Raw genomic sequence first — 17,070 nt, 5'->3', positions numbered from 1 at the left:
AAGGGTCGAGTGGTCCATCTTGCTCCTCTGGTATCTTTGGTCTGGACGGACGCCCAAGCAAAACGCTCCAAAAACTCTTCAGGAAAGCATTGTCAGACAAACAGACGTTTGAACCTCGACGAGGAGGATGAAATGGCAAGGTTTGGTGGGAGAGATTGAGTTTCGAGAATAGTTTTTTTTCGTGTAATACAAGGCTGCACTATGAGAGATGCTGTCTTTGGCTGAGATGTTAAACGAAGACCTACCTACCTGCCTGCACTCCCAGGTGAATGCAAAACATTCCGTCAGTCTGTTTCAAAGGGTTTTTAATTTCTGGTGTTTTTGTCAATATTTATCCTCGAGCAACATCACGATACGAGAGAGACACAAAGTGCTGGAGTAACTCGGGTTCAGACCGCATATCTGGAGAACATTTTTTTAAATTTCCAAAAATAAACTTTTTCAGAATAAACAATGTATACAAAACAAGAACAGAACAATATCTCTTCTGACATTCTCAGCATCTATATATTCATTAGTGTCATATTCGATAGTGTTTGTAAACTATCCTTAAACCAAGCACCCTTGCCACTCGTATGGCCCTCTGGGGGTGATTTCCATTCCCTTGTTTGAGGAGTGTCCCCAGTGGACTCTGCCCCTCAATATCCTGCAGTAGGAGGACTCAAGACTGTGGTCCTCCTTCACAGAGCATTGGCTGCACCAAGCTTCAGCGAGTCCCTCAGCACATTCTCCTGCAGTCTGGAATGGACCAGTCTGCAAAATTCCCTGACGGACATCTCATTCTGCTGGGAGGCCAACATGTTTCTGGTAGACCAAAGAGTGTCTTTCACCAAGTTCATGATCTTCCTGCAGCACTTTATGTCCGTCTCCAAATGTGTCCCTGGGAACAGCCCGTAAATCAGAGAGTCCTCTCTTACAGAGCAAAACAGGATGAACCATGCATTGGTGACAATTTGGGTCGGGGCTTTTTTTCAGACTGATTGTAGTAGGGGGAGTAAACTAGACAGGTGGGGGTGGAACAAAGCCTAGCAAGTGATGGGAAGATGTACGTGAGGGAGGGTTTGATTGGCATATGGTTGGACCAAGGTCAGAGATGAAAAGACAAAGGTAGTGGGATAAGAAGCGTGCACATGTGAAGCCAGAGGAAGGAATATGGGTTGAGAAGACACAGAGTACTGGAGGAACTGAGCAGGTCAGGGAGATCTGTAGATGAATGGACAGATGCTTTGGGATCAGGACCCTTATCTTTATTATTTGCGGGAGCTTTCTGCATGTATATTTGCTGTCTCCTTTTATATTACACAATTGCCCATTATTCAAAGATGCATTGTAATATGTAAGACACTTGAAGATAGCCTGAAGTTGTGAAAACCATTTTAAACACTCCTTTCTTTCTGTAATGGAGGGGAGAGGGAATAGAGACGTTTAGGAGGAGTTCTAGGCCAAGATGGCAGAAATGGGATAAGATGCTCACAAGACTGGATTTGGAGCCCTTGGGCACTAGTAACATTACGGAGATAACATTTAAAAACAATTAAGTCAATAAACCAACAGATGAAAATTTAAAAATGCAACTTACTATTTTGGTTACTTGTAATTAACAAAATATACTTCAAAATATAAATAAAACTGCATGTGAAATAGTAATTTCAAAAGCTATATTTTCTTTGATTATTTTAAGTCTATCTTTAATTAAGGGATTTTAAACCATTTTTGTATATTAAAGTTATGAAGAACAAACGTGGTTTCCCTTTTAGTTTTAGTTTTTCCTATTTGCTTATAAATGATAATACTGAAGCAAACTGCCATTTTTTTCCATTTCATTCTCATCATTCTTTCTAAAAAAGTTTCCTCATTATGGAAGTAATTAGTATCTGTTAGTCTACTCCCCCAGGTAGAAGGTGAAAACTGAGAAACCCAATCCCAGATCCAATTTTCCCGCTTACGATTCCCCAACCAGCATTTGAGGGGGATAGGTGTTACCATAGTTTGAATAATTTGAAGTTTTTGGTGAGAGGTAGAGAATAGAAAACCATGGATGTATTAGTTACTTAAATACATTCCCTCCTATCCTGCTTCCAGTAATAATGTCATCCTAGCATTTTTTCCATCTCTATAGTATTTGTTCTTGTGCCACTTTCCATACAAATGCTTCTGACGTGTCTTTCTATTTCCTCAACTGTGCTTTCCCCACCACCAGACAACTGGACGTCCAACCATGCCTCTTTTCTTGCTCTCATCTTTTTCCCATCCCCCCTCCCTAGGACAAAGCTCTGTCCTCATTTTCCACTCCATCAGCTTCCACATTCAATGAATTCTGACTGACATCTCCAACATGATGACATCCCTAGACACATAATTTCTTCCACTCATCTTAGAGCATCACGAAGAGACTGTTCCAAGATGCTCTGGCTTAGTTTCCTCTCCATCACTACACATTTTTCTCCTCACAACAACAGCTCATAGAGTCACAGGAGATGCAGCTTTCTCCACACCACCCATAGACCCAAAATGCTTGTTGGTATTGGTTTACTATTGTCATGTGTGATAAAGTGAAAAATTTAGTTTTGCAAGTTCTTCCCAATGTGAAAGAGACTAAATTATAACCACGAAAAGTAATCAATCCATTACATCAGGTAGGGTGGCGCAGCGGTAGTGTTGCTGTCTTACACCGCCAGAGACCTGGGTTCGATCCTGATTACGGGTGTTGTCTGTACGGAGTTTGTACGTTTTCCCTGTGGGGTTTCCCCATTCAATTTTCTCCTACTCCAAAGACATACAGGTTTATACGCTAATTGGTGTCATATAATTATAAATTGTCCCTAGTGTGTGGAATAGTGTAAGTGTCCGGGAATCGCTGGTCAGCGCAGACTCAGTGGGCTGTATCTCCAAATTAAACTAAACTAAAGGTGCACAGAGGAAGCACAGTGGATTAACTACATTTGGTGGTCACAATGTGGTCTCCTCTACATTGAGGAAACTAAACCCAGAATGGGTGACCACTTTGTACTCCACAGATATGGAACAGATATGTGACAGATTAAGAAAAGATGCAAAGCAACAATATTGTCATAGCGGGCGAGTTTAACTTCCCCAGTATTGACTGGGAGAGTGCAAATGGCTTAGACAGGGCAGAAATTATTTGGTGTTTTCAAGAGGGTTTCTTGAAACAGTAGATAGACACAAAATGCTGGAATAATTCAGCGGGTCACACAGCATCTTTGGAGAAAAGGAATCAGTGACGTTTTGGGTCAAGGCCCTTCTTCAGATCCTGAAGTCCCTTCAAGACCCTTTGAGTCTGAAGAAGGATCTCAACCCGAAACGTCACCTACTCCTTTTCTGCAGAGATGCTGTCTGACCTGCTGAGTTACTGCAGCTTTTTGTGTCTATCTTCGTTTTAAACCAGTATCTGCAGTTCTTTCCTACACATTCCCGAAACAGTACGTAGTTAGTCCTACTCAAGAAAGGACCATATTAGACCTTGCATTGGAAAATGAGCTGGCCAGGTGACTGGTGTTTCAGTGGAAGTTAGCTCTGTTTCTGTCCCCATATATTCAACCTGTCCTGCACTTTTATTTTTCTTGTTGCTTATTAGATTGCTTAGCAAGTCATAGAGTGATACAGTGTGGAAACAGGCCCTTTGGCCCAACTTGCCCATACCGGCCAACATGGCCCAGCTACACTAGTCCCACCTGCCAGAATTTGGTCCATATCCCTTCAAATCTGTCCTATCCATGTACCTGTCTAACTGCTTCTTAAATGTTGGAATAGTCCCTGCCTCAACTACCTCCTCTGGCAGCTTGTTCCATACATCCACAACCCATTGTGTGAAAAAGTTACCCCTCAGATTCCTATTAAATATTTTCCCCTTCACCATAAACCTATGTCCTCTGGTCCTCGATTCACCTACTCTGGGCAAGAGAATCTGTGCGTCTACCCGATTTATTCCTCTCATGATCTTATACACCTCTATAAAATCACTCCATCTTCCTGCGCTCCAAGGAATAGAGTCCCAGCCTACTCAACCTCTGCCTATAGTTCAGAACCTCTAGTTCTGGCAACATCCTCGTAAATCTTCTCTGTACCCTTTCCAGCTTGACAACTTTCCTATAACATGGTGCCCAGAACTGAACACAATCCTCTAAATGTGCCTTAACAACATCTTATACAACTGCAATGTGACCTCCCAACTTTTATACTCAATAGTCAGGCTAATGAAGGCCAATGTGCCAAAAGCCTTTTTGACCACCCCAAACTACCTGCGACTCCACCTTCAGAGAACTATGTGCCAGGACTCCTTGATCCTTCTACAACACTACCCCGAGCCCTACCATTCACTGTGTAGGTCCTGCCCATGTTTGACTTCCCAAAATTCAACACCTCACATTTTTCTGCATTAAATTCCATCAACCATTCCTCAGCCCACTTGGCCAATTGATCAAGGCATAATTTCTTACCCTGTCCTGGAATCCAGCCTTCCACCAGACTTGATCCTGTTTTAACAAGTCCACAGCAACAGCATCTCCCTGAACTTAAACTCACCTCTAGAACACCTAGACAGAAAGGATATTACATTAGATTTCTACTTATCAACTCCAGTTCCGCCTTCAACACTTTTCCCTCAATGCCTGTAAGACGAAGGTGTTAGTCATCGACATCAGAAAGCTTGGTGGAGTACATGCCCCAATCTATAGCAATGATGCTGAAGTAGAAATGGTTCCGAACTTCAAATTCCATGGCACTAATATTACCAATGACTTGTCGTTGGCCAACCACGATATGAAGGCATCTTACCCCACCCCTTCATGCTCATTTCTGTGTACTGGTTACTCTTTCAGTTGAGATTAAGGGTCTTAACCCAAAAAGGTGACTATCCAATTTCCTCCAGAGATGCAGATCGTCCCATTGAGTTCTCCGCAAATCGACTCTTGCATCCGTCAATTCTCTGCTTTGGTTTCAACATGTACTTTACTCCCTCTAGTGGAAGCAGGTCTGACATTGGTAACTTCAAGATGTGCAGGAAAATAACTGCAGATGCTGGTTTAAATTGAAGGTAGACACAAAATGCTGGAGTAACTCAGCGGGACAGGCAGCATCTCAGGAGAGAAGGAATGGGTGACGTTTCGGGTCAAGACCCTTCTACAGACTGAAGAAGGGTCTCGACCCAAAACGTCACCCATTCTTTCTCTCCTGAGATGCTGCCTGACCCGCTGAGTTACTCCAAAATTTTGTGTCTACCTTTGGTAACCTCAAAATATTTCTGTTAGAAATAATATGAAATATTATCTTGCAGTGATGCAGTTTTAATTATGTTCCAGACTCAAAAGTACAGCAAGGGTGCTTTATGTTTTAATTTGAAGTATTATTTTGTGAATGGTTGGCATATTGGACAAAATGAATACACTTACATTTTGTATATCATATTGTAGATTTAGGGCGTATTTTCAGTTTATCTTTATTGTGGGTTTATATACTTGGGTATTTCGTGATGGTGCAATTTCATAGAAATAGTTGAAGTTCCAGAATACTGGAGAGTGGTCAATGTTGCATCGTTATTTGTGAAGGGCAGCAAAGACAAGCCGGCTGACATCAGTGGAGGGAAAGTTGCTGGAGAGGACTCTTAGGGACAGGATCTACCAGCAGTTGGATAGGCATGGACTGACCATGTGGCATGGCCTTGTGGGTGGGAAATCATGTCTCACAAATATGTTGAAATTTTCTGAAAAGTTCACCAAGAGGGTTGATGAGGAAAGGGGCGCTTACGTTGCCTAACTAGAATTTAGTAAGACCTTTGACAACGTCTTCATGGTAGGCCACTCTGGAAGGTTAGAGCGCAATGAATCCAAAGTGAGCTAAGTTTAGATTCAAAAATGACTTGGAGGAAGGAATCAAAAAGTAGTTTAGTTTAGTTTAGAGATACAGAATGGAAACAGCTCCTTCGACCCACCGAGTTCCTGTCGACAGTCAAGATGGTGCCCAAACCAGGCGATTCTCTGCGTGCTGGACCTAGAAGTGGGTCTGCAATCATTCATTACAATCATTCCACTCTTTTAAACTTCTACTCAACAGCAGCATTTCCCTTAGCCCTGTATCTGCACACTGTGGTTGTATAGTTTTTCGGCTGACTGGATTGCATGCAACAAAAAAGCTTTTCACTGAACCTCCATACATGTAACAATAAACTAAACTAAAACTAAACTAACAGACGATTGATCACCTGTTCATGCTAGTTATTTGTTATCCCGCTTTTATATCCACTCGCTAAACACTGGGGGCAAGTTACAGACTCCAATTAACCTACAAATCAGCATGTCTTTGGGATGTGGGAGGAAACCAGAGCACCTGCAGGAAACCCATGTGGTCATAGGGTGAATGTGCAAACTTCACCAAGACAGCACCCTAGCTCTGGCGCTCTGAGACAGCAGCTATACAGGCTGTGCCCTTGCACCACCCAAGTTGTGGAGGGTTGTCTTTGTGATTCGAGGCCTTTGACGAATGGAGTGCCGCAGAGATCAGTACTGGGTCCACTGTTTATTGTCTGCATTAATGATTTGGATGTCAAGCAGTTAACATTCGTAATAAATCTGCAGATGACACCAAAATTGGTGGTTTAGTGGACAATGAGAAAGATATCTAAGTTTACAACAGAATCTACATTACTTGAGGAGGAGGGCCAAACAATGGCATATGGAATTTAATTCTGAGACAAATGTGAGGTGTTGCACTTTGGTATGTTAAACCAGGACAGGACTTGCACAGTAAATGGTAGAACCCTGGGGAGTGCTGCAGAAGAGAGAGATCTGGGAGTATAGGTGCATGGTTACCACAGACAAGTCAGATGGGCAATGTGATATCATATCATATATCATATATATACAGCCGGAAACAGGCCTTTTCGGCCCACCAAGTCCGTGCCGCCCAGCGATCCCCGAAGGCGTTTGGGACATCATGTTGCAGCTGTACAAGTTGTTGGCATAGGCTTAAGGTGAGAGGGGGGAGATTTAAAAGGGACTTCAGCAACACCCTTTTTCACTCTGTGGGTAGTCTGTATCTGGAGTTAACTGCCAGAGGAAGCCATAGAAATGGATACAATTCCAACTTTTAAAAGATACTAGACCAAGTGCACCCGTTGGGGCCCAAACCTCTCCAGCATTGGTGCAGCACCCTCTCCTCCCCCCTCCCTCCCCTTTCCCTCCCTCCTCCCACCATCCCCTCAACCCTCCTTATCCCCCCTCCTCCCCCCTCCCTCCCCAGGAGATAGATTCAAACTTTAAAATGTGAATAACTTAAAAAATATAACACCGATTTCAATGAAACTTCTTCCATTAGCACCAAAGGAACGACGGTGAGTAAGGTGAGCCTAAAATTGTCGCGCTATCGTGTACCGTTTTGGCTGTAGTTCAGGACCAAACAAACAAACAAGCGAGAGTTTTAGTATATAGATTTGGACAGATACATGAATAGGAAGGGATTAGGGGGTTATGGGCTAAAGGCAGCAAATGGATTAGCCCAGTATGCCAACTTGGCAAGGTAGGCCGAAGGTCATATCCGTGTTTTACAGCTCTATGACTCTGGAATTAAATTCACTCCTTTATACAATACTGTAGTGGATGTATACTGCCATCTGCTGGATTTATGACATAATTTCCAAATGCAGGTAACAAGAAATGGAAAAACGATATATTTGAATTTCAGCTAATCTGGGTATGGAGAAATATTGTAAAGTTAAAGGTCGAAGAAATTTTGCCCTTTCAGAGTTTAAAATGGGAAAATTTGACTGTCTGCACAGTTATAGAGTCATAGAGGGTAGACACAAAATGCTGGAGTAACTCAGCGGGACAGTCAGCATCTCTGGAGACAAGAAATGTGTGACGTTTCGGGTTGAGACCCTTCTTCAGTCATAAAGTTATACAGCTCTTCAGACCAATTCTTCAGACCAGGCTCTTCAGACCAATTCCTTGCGCCGACCAAGTTGCCTCCATTGTTTGGCCCATTTCCCTCTGAACCTTTCCAAAATGTCTTTTAAATATTGTAACTGAACCCACCTCTGCCACTTCCTATGGTAGCTAATTCGTGACAAGGACCCTTGCATCATTCTCCAGACTCTCTTTGCAAATCTACACCTTGCAAAAAACTCGGCAACTATCTCCTCTTCATAGCAGCCATCTGAGGGCAGCATTCATCGGCAGTAAGTAATGTACAGGAAGGATCTGACTGGGAGGGTCCCTCTCACTGCTATCTATGTGAGATCTTGGTGCTTGTTAGTGAATGCTGGCAATGAGACATTTGGCCACACAAGCTGGGCAGTATGCTCAGGGAAACATCAGAGGATCCATCGAGTCCTTGCCCTGCAGAATGTTCCATGCTGACCACTGCCGGATGGTCATGCCCAAAGATGTTGGGCTGGAAGAACTTTACCACAAAGGATGGGTTGTGCAGCATTGACGCTTCCACAGTCAAAATTTTGGTTTGATGTTGGCAATCTGGTCTAGCCAATTTTTGTTGCAGGCCTTACCTCTCAGAACCACATCCCCAGCATCTCCATGTAGTCAGACCTGATGCTAAAATTATGGAAGATAGGTCTGTTGCCGAAGAGCATAGCTTGTTCTTCTTCTGGTCCCGATGCCAACTTAAACTGGTTGCAGATACTGATCTGTCTATGGACTAACCATGGATCGAAGCAGACGATGGTAACATCAACCATGTACAGGGAGTTTCAAAGAGATTTGGACATGAATAGAAAAGGGTGACAGAGATTTGAGCCAAACAGACAAATGTGGCTCACTCAGATAGCCACTGTGGTCAGCATAGACTAGTTATGCGGAAGGCCTTTTTCTACACTGTATAGCTCTATGGATCTATGAATATTTGACTGATTGTTGCAAGATCTTAAACACAATAATAAATTAATGGGAAATATTACTTAAATGCTGGATGGAGATTTTCTGCAATTGCTCCCAGTAATTCCACAATTTTACTGAAGAAGATGAATTGAAAGCCTGTATTAATGCGTCATATATTTGGAAACCAATATGCAAGCACATTTAACAGCCAATACACCTGCAATCAGGAAATTCCTCAAATCAGGAAATGAGGAAATTAAACACGAAGAATCAACAGGAATAATTTTGATGAGAAACATGGGCTGAATTGTTGCTTCACTTCATAATCTGATGCAAGGTTTTTTGCTTTCTCAAATGTCACTTAATACTATTTGAATTATCAATAGTTGCATTACTATTGATAATTGAATAGTAGCACCTAAACAACGATGAATAAAGATCACATTTTAAAGTTTTCTAGCTATCCAATACAGTATAAATCTGTTGGCAATATGGCAGACTTTGATGAGGCTGTACATTTTCCTGTTCAATTTTCAAACTCTGTCACTGCCTGGTTTGTCAACACATAATCTTGAACAAAGAGAAGCTCAAATCATGCTACTCAGAAATTTGATTCACCGATTTTATGCAAGGGTACAAGTTATCAATTCAAAAATTACTACCATGTGTAATTCTGGCTAGAATCAAGATTGTTCAATACAACATTTTGATTTAAATGATTTTCACTCTTGCATACCAATTATCATTGGATCTTCCTTTTCAATTCAAGCAACTTTAGTTCTCTGTTCACTTTAGTTCTCTGTTCGGTTATAGCGGACAATCAGCAACATCGGGCACCAAAGTCTGTTATAACGAGGGATTACTGTGTTTTCATGTTAAGCCTTTGTGAAAGACTGCCTCCCAACTGGAATTAACATCCAATGCAAAATGATACATTACGGATATTCAATAAACCATGTTTGCACAAACTGAGAATGATCCTCAGTCCACACGAGGTTTTTTTCCCCATAAATGAACTTTATTCAGAATTTTAAAAATATATAAAACAAGAACTATGCAAAAAAAATCTTGACATTCTTAGTGGCTTTACATAGATTCCTTAGCATTGTATTTTGTAGTGTTTACAATAACTATTATACCAGGCACCCTTGCCACTCATGTAGCCCCCCTGGGGTGATATCTCTTCCCTTGTTTGAGGGGTGTCTCCACCACACCCTGCCCCCCCCCAATGTGCAGCAATGGAAGGACCCTAGACTGTGGTCCTCCACCATAGAGCCTTGGCGTTGGCTGCACCAAGCTTTGGTGCTCCCTCAGCATGTTCTCCTGCAGTCTGGAATGGGCTAGTCGGCAACATTCCCTGATGGACATCTCGCGGTGCTGGGTGATCAATGAGGTTCAGGCAGACCAAAGAGCGTCTTGTGCAAGCTTCTTGAAGCCTAAGATTTTTATGTAACATTGAGGTTAAGATGCTTTGTACATCATAAATCACCACTAAGGGCAGAACGAGGAGATAATCAAACACTTCCATTTATTTCAGAAGATACTGTGCGCATGTACCTCCTTTGGCTGTCTGCACTGCAGATCACAAACATGATGTGATAAATTGTATGGGTCAGCATAACCAATTCAATAATATTGGTTTTCTTTGCTTTTGTATCAATCGTTTCTGGTTTAATTCACAAAACTCAACTGGGACATTCCAGACTGAATCACACTAATGCAATTTTCATGTCAATCATGCATAGGACAATACCAGTCCCCTTTGGAGCGTTGTGAGGTTAATGGGTCAATTTTACTGGTTTCCTCAAGGCAGACAACCGGATAACGAACTCAATGTTCAAGACCCCCTGATCCACTGATCTCCCCATATTCTTCACCCCTGACACCTTGAACCCCTGATTTTCAAAGCCCCCGATGTCACAAACCCTCGAGGCCATTGTGCACCTTCCCTATCCCTGAACAGTCTAAGGCCATGATCCGGGAATGCACAAGAAAGGTCCTGAGATCAATAGCTTCTCCCCACCAACCAATTTGGTTGCTAGCTCAGATGCTAAGTCCTTCCTTGAAGAACCCTTCCCCAACCGTCATCTCGCAGTCTCAGCGGTAGATTTCAATACTTCAAGGTGGTATGCCATTCTGTTGCTCTGATTTTCAGGTAAAACATTAAATTGCAGGTCAGTTAGCCAGATAAAAAGTGGATTTTTTTGTCAATGGACACATACGCTTCTTTTGAAATCCATATAAAATTGTTTTTTCAGTAGCAATTTATTTTGTATTTGATTTTTTTCCTGACTCCCACTTTGACAACTACTTGTGTGCTTTCTGCTATAAAGCTTTTGTTTCTCTCCTATAAACTCAACAAGATTATCCCTTAGAATTGTAACAAAAGCTAAGTAACTACTCTTTAGATGCTACATATGCTCAGGCCATAGACAATGTCCTGAAAGATAAGTGCAAACAAATCTTCACGCTACATCCCTTCCCATGTTAATTCAACTTCATGTCCTTCCTTGCATTTGCTTTCATGCTGGGTTTTCGTAGCTTTGTCAGGCTCACAAAGATGTTGAACACGGTTTTGCAGATCTGCGTGAATCGAGTGCATAAAAATATAGCTGCCAACATATCCCCTGTTCTTCATTTCTGAAAAGTGATAATGTTCCAGCTTTCAATAATTTGTCTTTGGTATGAGCTGCACAGAGAACCTTCAATAATGTTCACATAAATCTCCCCATCATTGATTTGCAGCCGGTGAATTCTGTTTTTACTGTTTATGACACTTTAGTGCTTTTGCTGTTGAATGACACTTGGTTAACTGTTGGCAGGACACCAAACAGCACAAAAAGACACAATCAAACTTTAGAATGCTCGCTTTTGCAGACAATTTCTTTTTCATCAAGACTACTTTAGCCACCTGTAATGGCAAGACTACTTTAGCCACCTGTAATGGCAAGACTACTTTAGCCACCTGTAATGGCAAGCAAATGATTACTAGTGTGTTGGTCTGCAAAACCATGCCAAAGTTAATATTTGAATAAACTTGACATTTGTATTGGTGCCTGCCATTTAACATTATTGCACATCATGCTAGCTGTTTGTCGATTTTGTGCTGAAGCAAAGTATCTGCTTCTGGGAACCATATTTATTTTATTTTCTTAACAACTGCTTTACTTCAACCATACCTTGATTACATTTGTGAGAAATATCCGCAAAGGTTCAGCTAGTGACTATAGATTGACAATGCAATTACTTCACAGCACGTCTGAAAGAGGTTCAATAGTGAGTTTATAGTGAATTTCATGCAAATGTCGCAGTGTTTGTGCAATATCATGTACGAATGGTTTCCAAGTCGCTTTTCTACTTTTGCACTGCATGGCTATTCTACAAAATTATACAACAATCCTTTGCTTTGTTGTAGTTTTAATTTCACTCAATATCATCATCTGTGACCTTGTCTTCATGACTGTTGGGGTTATTGGAAGGTACTGCATAGGTAATTTCAAAAGTATCAAACCCGATGATCGGTTGAAAATATGAAGTGTCACAGTCTCCTGAGAATACAAAGAATGTTATTTTGATTCTCTTAGATTTGAATATAATTTGTGCCAAAATATTCCCAGCCATCTCATACATTCCGTATGACAGCCTAGGCAATGCACCATGCATTTCATTGTGGATCTACACTTGAATGCTTCCATATTTCAGGATCATGTCTTAAGCAAGCTAATGACAGGTAGCTGTCCTCATGAAATTTGATGCTTTAACCTACATGCACTTGTAGTGCCAGCAATTGAGCTGCGCTTTGATCAAAAGCGCAAGGTGCCCTTCCTCCACATTTTCATCTTTTCTGTCTTCTCCTTTGCCTTCTGCCCTTTCCTACTCCTCCTACTCTCTTTGTATAGTTAATTTAGGCAATGCTTTCTCTCTGGTGCATCCACAAAGATAAATATGAAATTAATAGGAATGATAATAGTGCTTGCTTTTCAGTGGAAGGTGGTCACCATAGATGCAGACTTTTCCTTAGTATGGTTACTTGAATAGGGAAGGCAGGGACAATGAATACTTAAATACCATTGATATGGTACCCATGACGAGGAGGGGCCTCTACTGTTGAAGTGTGTTTGTATGTGTGCGCATGTGTATATGTGTAAGTGTGTGTGTGCATGCACGCGCATCTATCTGTGTGTGTGGTTGGTTATTTGTAGGGATTTGACTATGTTACATGATAGCAGAACAATTGGAGAGCTAGTGCAAGTTTGTACCTTTACCATAACATATCTTGAGCAATATCCATGTCAAGATATTTATTTTGGCATTGGTCAACACTCTCGAGAATTACACATTCAGTGGAGACCTTGACTGCACTTCCTGCCAATGAATCCAAATCAATGGTCCCTAGCCTCTCAATGGTGTATTAACTATACCAGCGTTTCTCAACCGGGGTTCCCCAGAACACTAGGGTTCCGCTAGAGGTTCCACGAGAAATAGCCGCTAATCATTTCAAACCAGATCAAATGCACCTTTTTTTAAAGTTGAGTATTGCATGCAAATCTGAAAAGTTTGGGTGAAAATTCTCAGTTATTTATTCAGTACAGGCCCGCCACCGATTTTCCCGCAACTGGTGGTCTGGCGCCTCCTTAAATCCGGACAAAATTACGAGAGCCCACTTGAAATCCCCCCGCGAAGTCTTCCCGTAAATGTGGCACCTAGGCTGGGCAAAGCAGCCAATCTCGACCTCATCGGGACTTCCACGGCTGATCGGTGGGTTGAATTTGCAACCTGCGGCCGGGGCTCTATTACTCCAGCCCAGCTGGAGCCAGCACATCTATCCTTATAGCCGACTTCCTTGGCCGGCATCTCGCCCCCACTCCCCCCAGCAACCTAGGTGGACGGTTCCGGTACCGTTGTATCTCTCTCAGAAGCCGGGACCTCCTTTGGTCAGGTAAAATGGATAAACCAGCAAATCTCTGGAACCAAGAGTGCCAAAAAAAATCAGTGGTGGAACTGTAATGAGTAAATATTAAATTTAAGTGCATGATTACATAACTATATTAATTAATTAAGATGGGGTTAAAATATAAAGCACAGCAGAAAAGCCAATTATCATCTTTTTGGGCTGATCATCAATTAACGTGTGAACTTACTTCAAGTACTTCAATATGTACTTCAATAAGCAAGATGACATTATACTCTAAATTACTGCAATTAGTGGTCATATGTGGGTTTGTTTTCCCCAGGACTAGAACCAATGTAGAGCAGAAATGCACATCCTTGCTAATCATATGTAAATGCATTTTTGAGTCATTTTTGTGTTCAATTTCATATTCGTAATTTTATTATACACCTACGGCATATTCTTGGAAAATTCTTGGGTATTATAATAAAGTCTTCAACCTGTTATATCATTTAAAAGTATAATAATCACAGGGAATATATTTAGCGACGTCTATCGGGCGCCAGTGTGAAACGGCCTTTAGTGGTCAGTGGACAGGAGCTGTACGTGATGAATTTTTATGTAGGGGTTCCTTGAGACATGAAAATTATTTCAAGGGTTCCACAAGGGTAAAAAGGTTGAGAAACGCTGGACTATACCTTTAAGGGCTGGAGCCCTGCATTTTAGATGCATGGTAACATGATCTGGTAATAATGATCATGAATGCTGCCTTCATTGTTAGAAAGCATTCCCTTGGGATACCTGCTTGCACAGTTGTACTGTTGGAAAATAACTGCAGATGCTGGTACAAATCGAAGGTATCACAAAATGCTGGAGTAACTCAGCAGGTCAGGCAGCATCTCTGGAGAGAAGGAATGGGTGATGTTTTGGGTCCAGACCCTTCTTCAGACAGTTTTGAAACTGCAATCCTAATGCCGCAGTCTGGAACAGCAAAGGCTAACTGCAATGATGTTGAATGTTGCTGTTAAGCAGCTAATGAATTTCTAGGCTGAATTGGCTTTCCTTAATAATCACATCATTAAAAGTGTACTTGCATTTGTAATTATTATCTCTTAATAAATGTGCTGCATTTAATTCTTATCAACCTTATAAACACAGTGGTTTCTGTACATTCCAACATGTACAGACAGCAAAATGCCATTTTCACAATGCTATTAGCAGCGTGGCACAAATTAAACAGTAATTTCTAGATTTAATCTCACATATACTGTGACTGGTTTCTATACTATTTATTCTTCAGTGACAGCATAGATTTTTTAGCCTCACCAATGTTCTGACAATATAACCTGGCACATGATCATTCACCATAATTTGGATTCTAATTGACAAAGAAATGTGTTGCACCGTGAAGAATGGCTGAACAATGCTTAAGACACAAAATAAATAATACAACATTAGAAAACCTAATAACATTGAGCAAGAACAATATTATGTCAAGATGACTCGTGCTATTTATTTTTATATTGCAATTCTATTTTTATTTATTCAATTCAATACTTATTTTCATATTGAAGGAAACTTATTTCAACATTAACTCTTACGCATCATTGTGTACGGTTTCACAGCCCGCCTCTAAGCATGACTTCCGTACACCTTTCTATTCTATTGGCAAACTCGTAAACTGTAGTTATTGTAGTGTTTGGTGTAATGAAAGGTACGAGTTGTTCCCTCATTTTGATTCCCACAGTACAATGGATGTTCAGTGAAGAATACTAAATGAATAAAGGCCTTTCTGTCCTTAACCTGCCTGTTAAGTATCTTAATCCTGCCTGTTTTTGAAGATTCTAGACTCATTATTAACTAAAATATGCCATCCCTTATTCTGAAGTCACAAATGTTCAACGTGTTGTTTCATTGAAGAGAATTACAGGTTGAAGCCATCGACTCTCACTCACCCATAAACATCTCTGCCAGTTTGAAGAGTGCTACTTTCTCCTTTTCTTCCTCTAGGTGCTCATACCCACCTTTATTCTTTCCCTCAATCTCATGCTCACCCAACTTTGCTTCATCCTGGCTCCAATATTTCTTTTCTCCCTGTGTTGCCAATCCATGCATTTTAATTTCAAGGTGATACTAGATTTCTTGCACAGCAGACCAGCAATTTTAACTGATAGAATCTTCAGACTCCACTCATCATCATAACAGATGTTTGGAATATGCTGGTTTATTTTAATTTAAACATATATTTTTGCCACTGTCCTACATTTAACTAAATTTAACTGTACACTGTAAGGGCCAAGAAGCGAGCGGGTAAGATCATCTCTGACCCCTCTCACCCTGGCCACAAACTCTTTGTAGCACTTCCCTCTGGAAGGCGACTCCGGACTGTCAAAGCAGCCACAGCAAGACATAAAAACAGCTTTTTTTCCCGCGAGTAGTAGCTCTACTCAATAACCAAAAGTCTGTAGTCTCTTTTTGCTCTTGTTTATTTCACTCGCATGTATAAACCGGAATGTTGTATTCTTAATGTTTAAATGTTTTATGCTTTATCCTTAATTGTTTACTGTATGTTTGTGTTGTTACTTGCGAGTGGAGCACCAAGGCACATTCCTTGTATGTGTACATAATTGGCCAAAAAAATGATTCCTTCATTCATTCATTCATTCATTCATTCATTCATTCATTCATGCTGTCAATAATTCTCTGATTTTGAATTATTCACAAGCCATAGGCAGGATGAATTTTTAATGATCTGAGACTTGCATCATTGGTTTTGCTGTGAATGGGGAAAAAGCCCACCAAATCACAGACCTGCAGATCATGAGATGCCCACGCATTCTCTTGCCTCTTTCCAAAGCATAAAATACCAAATCTGACCAATTAATGTCTTAACAACTAAAACCTACAGTCGTTGCTTACAGTTTAAATGATGGATTATATGAGGGTATTACATTTGCACAACTCTTTAAACATAGATCAGAAAACAAGAGCTAAATGTACCTTCTTAAAATAGAGATCTTTTGGATAAAAGTTTGATTAGTTTGCTAATAGTTTGCTGACATAACAGCAGTTTCCAGAATTTAAAATGTATTCTTGAAGGTATTTCAGAGAGGTCAAAAGAGTAAGGTTATTGAACAAATAAACTTCATTAGAGGGTGGTACAGGCAGAGAAGAAGGCACTTCAACAGACAACAGCATAGGTATACTAACTATATAATGAGGTAATAAATGTACATTGATTTCAACCTCTAAAATTCAAGTTAAGTGTTATCAATGGAACCAAATTTCATACGCAGATCTCCCTACGTCGCTTATTTACTGTGCACAATAGAAGAC

The 17,070-nt window shown here is 40.9% G+C and overlaps 1 long non-coding RNA gene across 1 annotated transcript in view; it reads left to right on the top strand.

Moving 5' to 3' along the window:
• Positions 1-39: 39 nt before the first annotated feature.
• Positions 40-17,070, top strand: part of LOC144602336 (uncharacterized) — an 89,006-nt gene continuing 71,975 nt past the window's right edge. The window contains exon 1 of the long non-coding RNA XR_013548436.1: positions 40-265. This is a non-coding gene — a long non-coding RNA (uncharacterized LOC144602336). The remainder of the gene's footprint in view (positions 266-17,070) is intronic.

Source organism: Rhinoraja longicauda, chromosome 18, assembly GCF_053455715.1.
Source record: "Rhinoraja longicauda isolate Sanriku21f chromosome 18, sRhiLon1.1, whole genome shotgun sequence".
Classification (NCBI taxonomy): Eukaryota; Metazoa; Chordata; class Chondrichthyes; order Rajiformes; family Arhynchobatidae; genus Rhinoraja; species Rhinoraja longicauda.
This window is presented reverse-complemented; position numbering and strand designations above follow the sequence as displayed.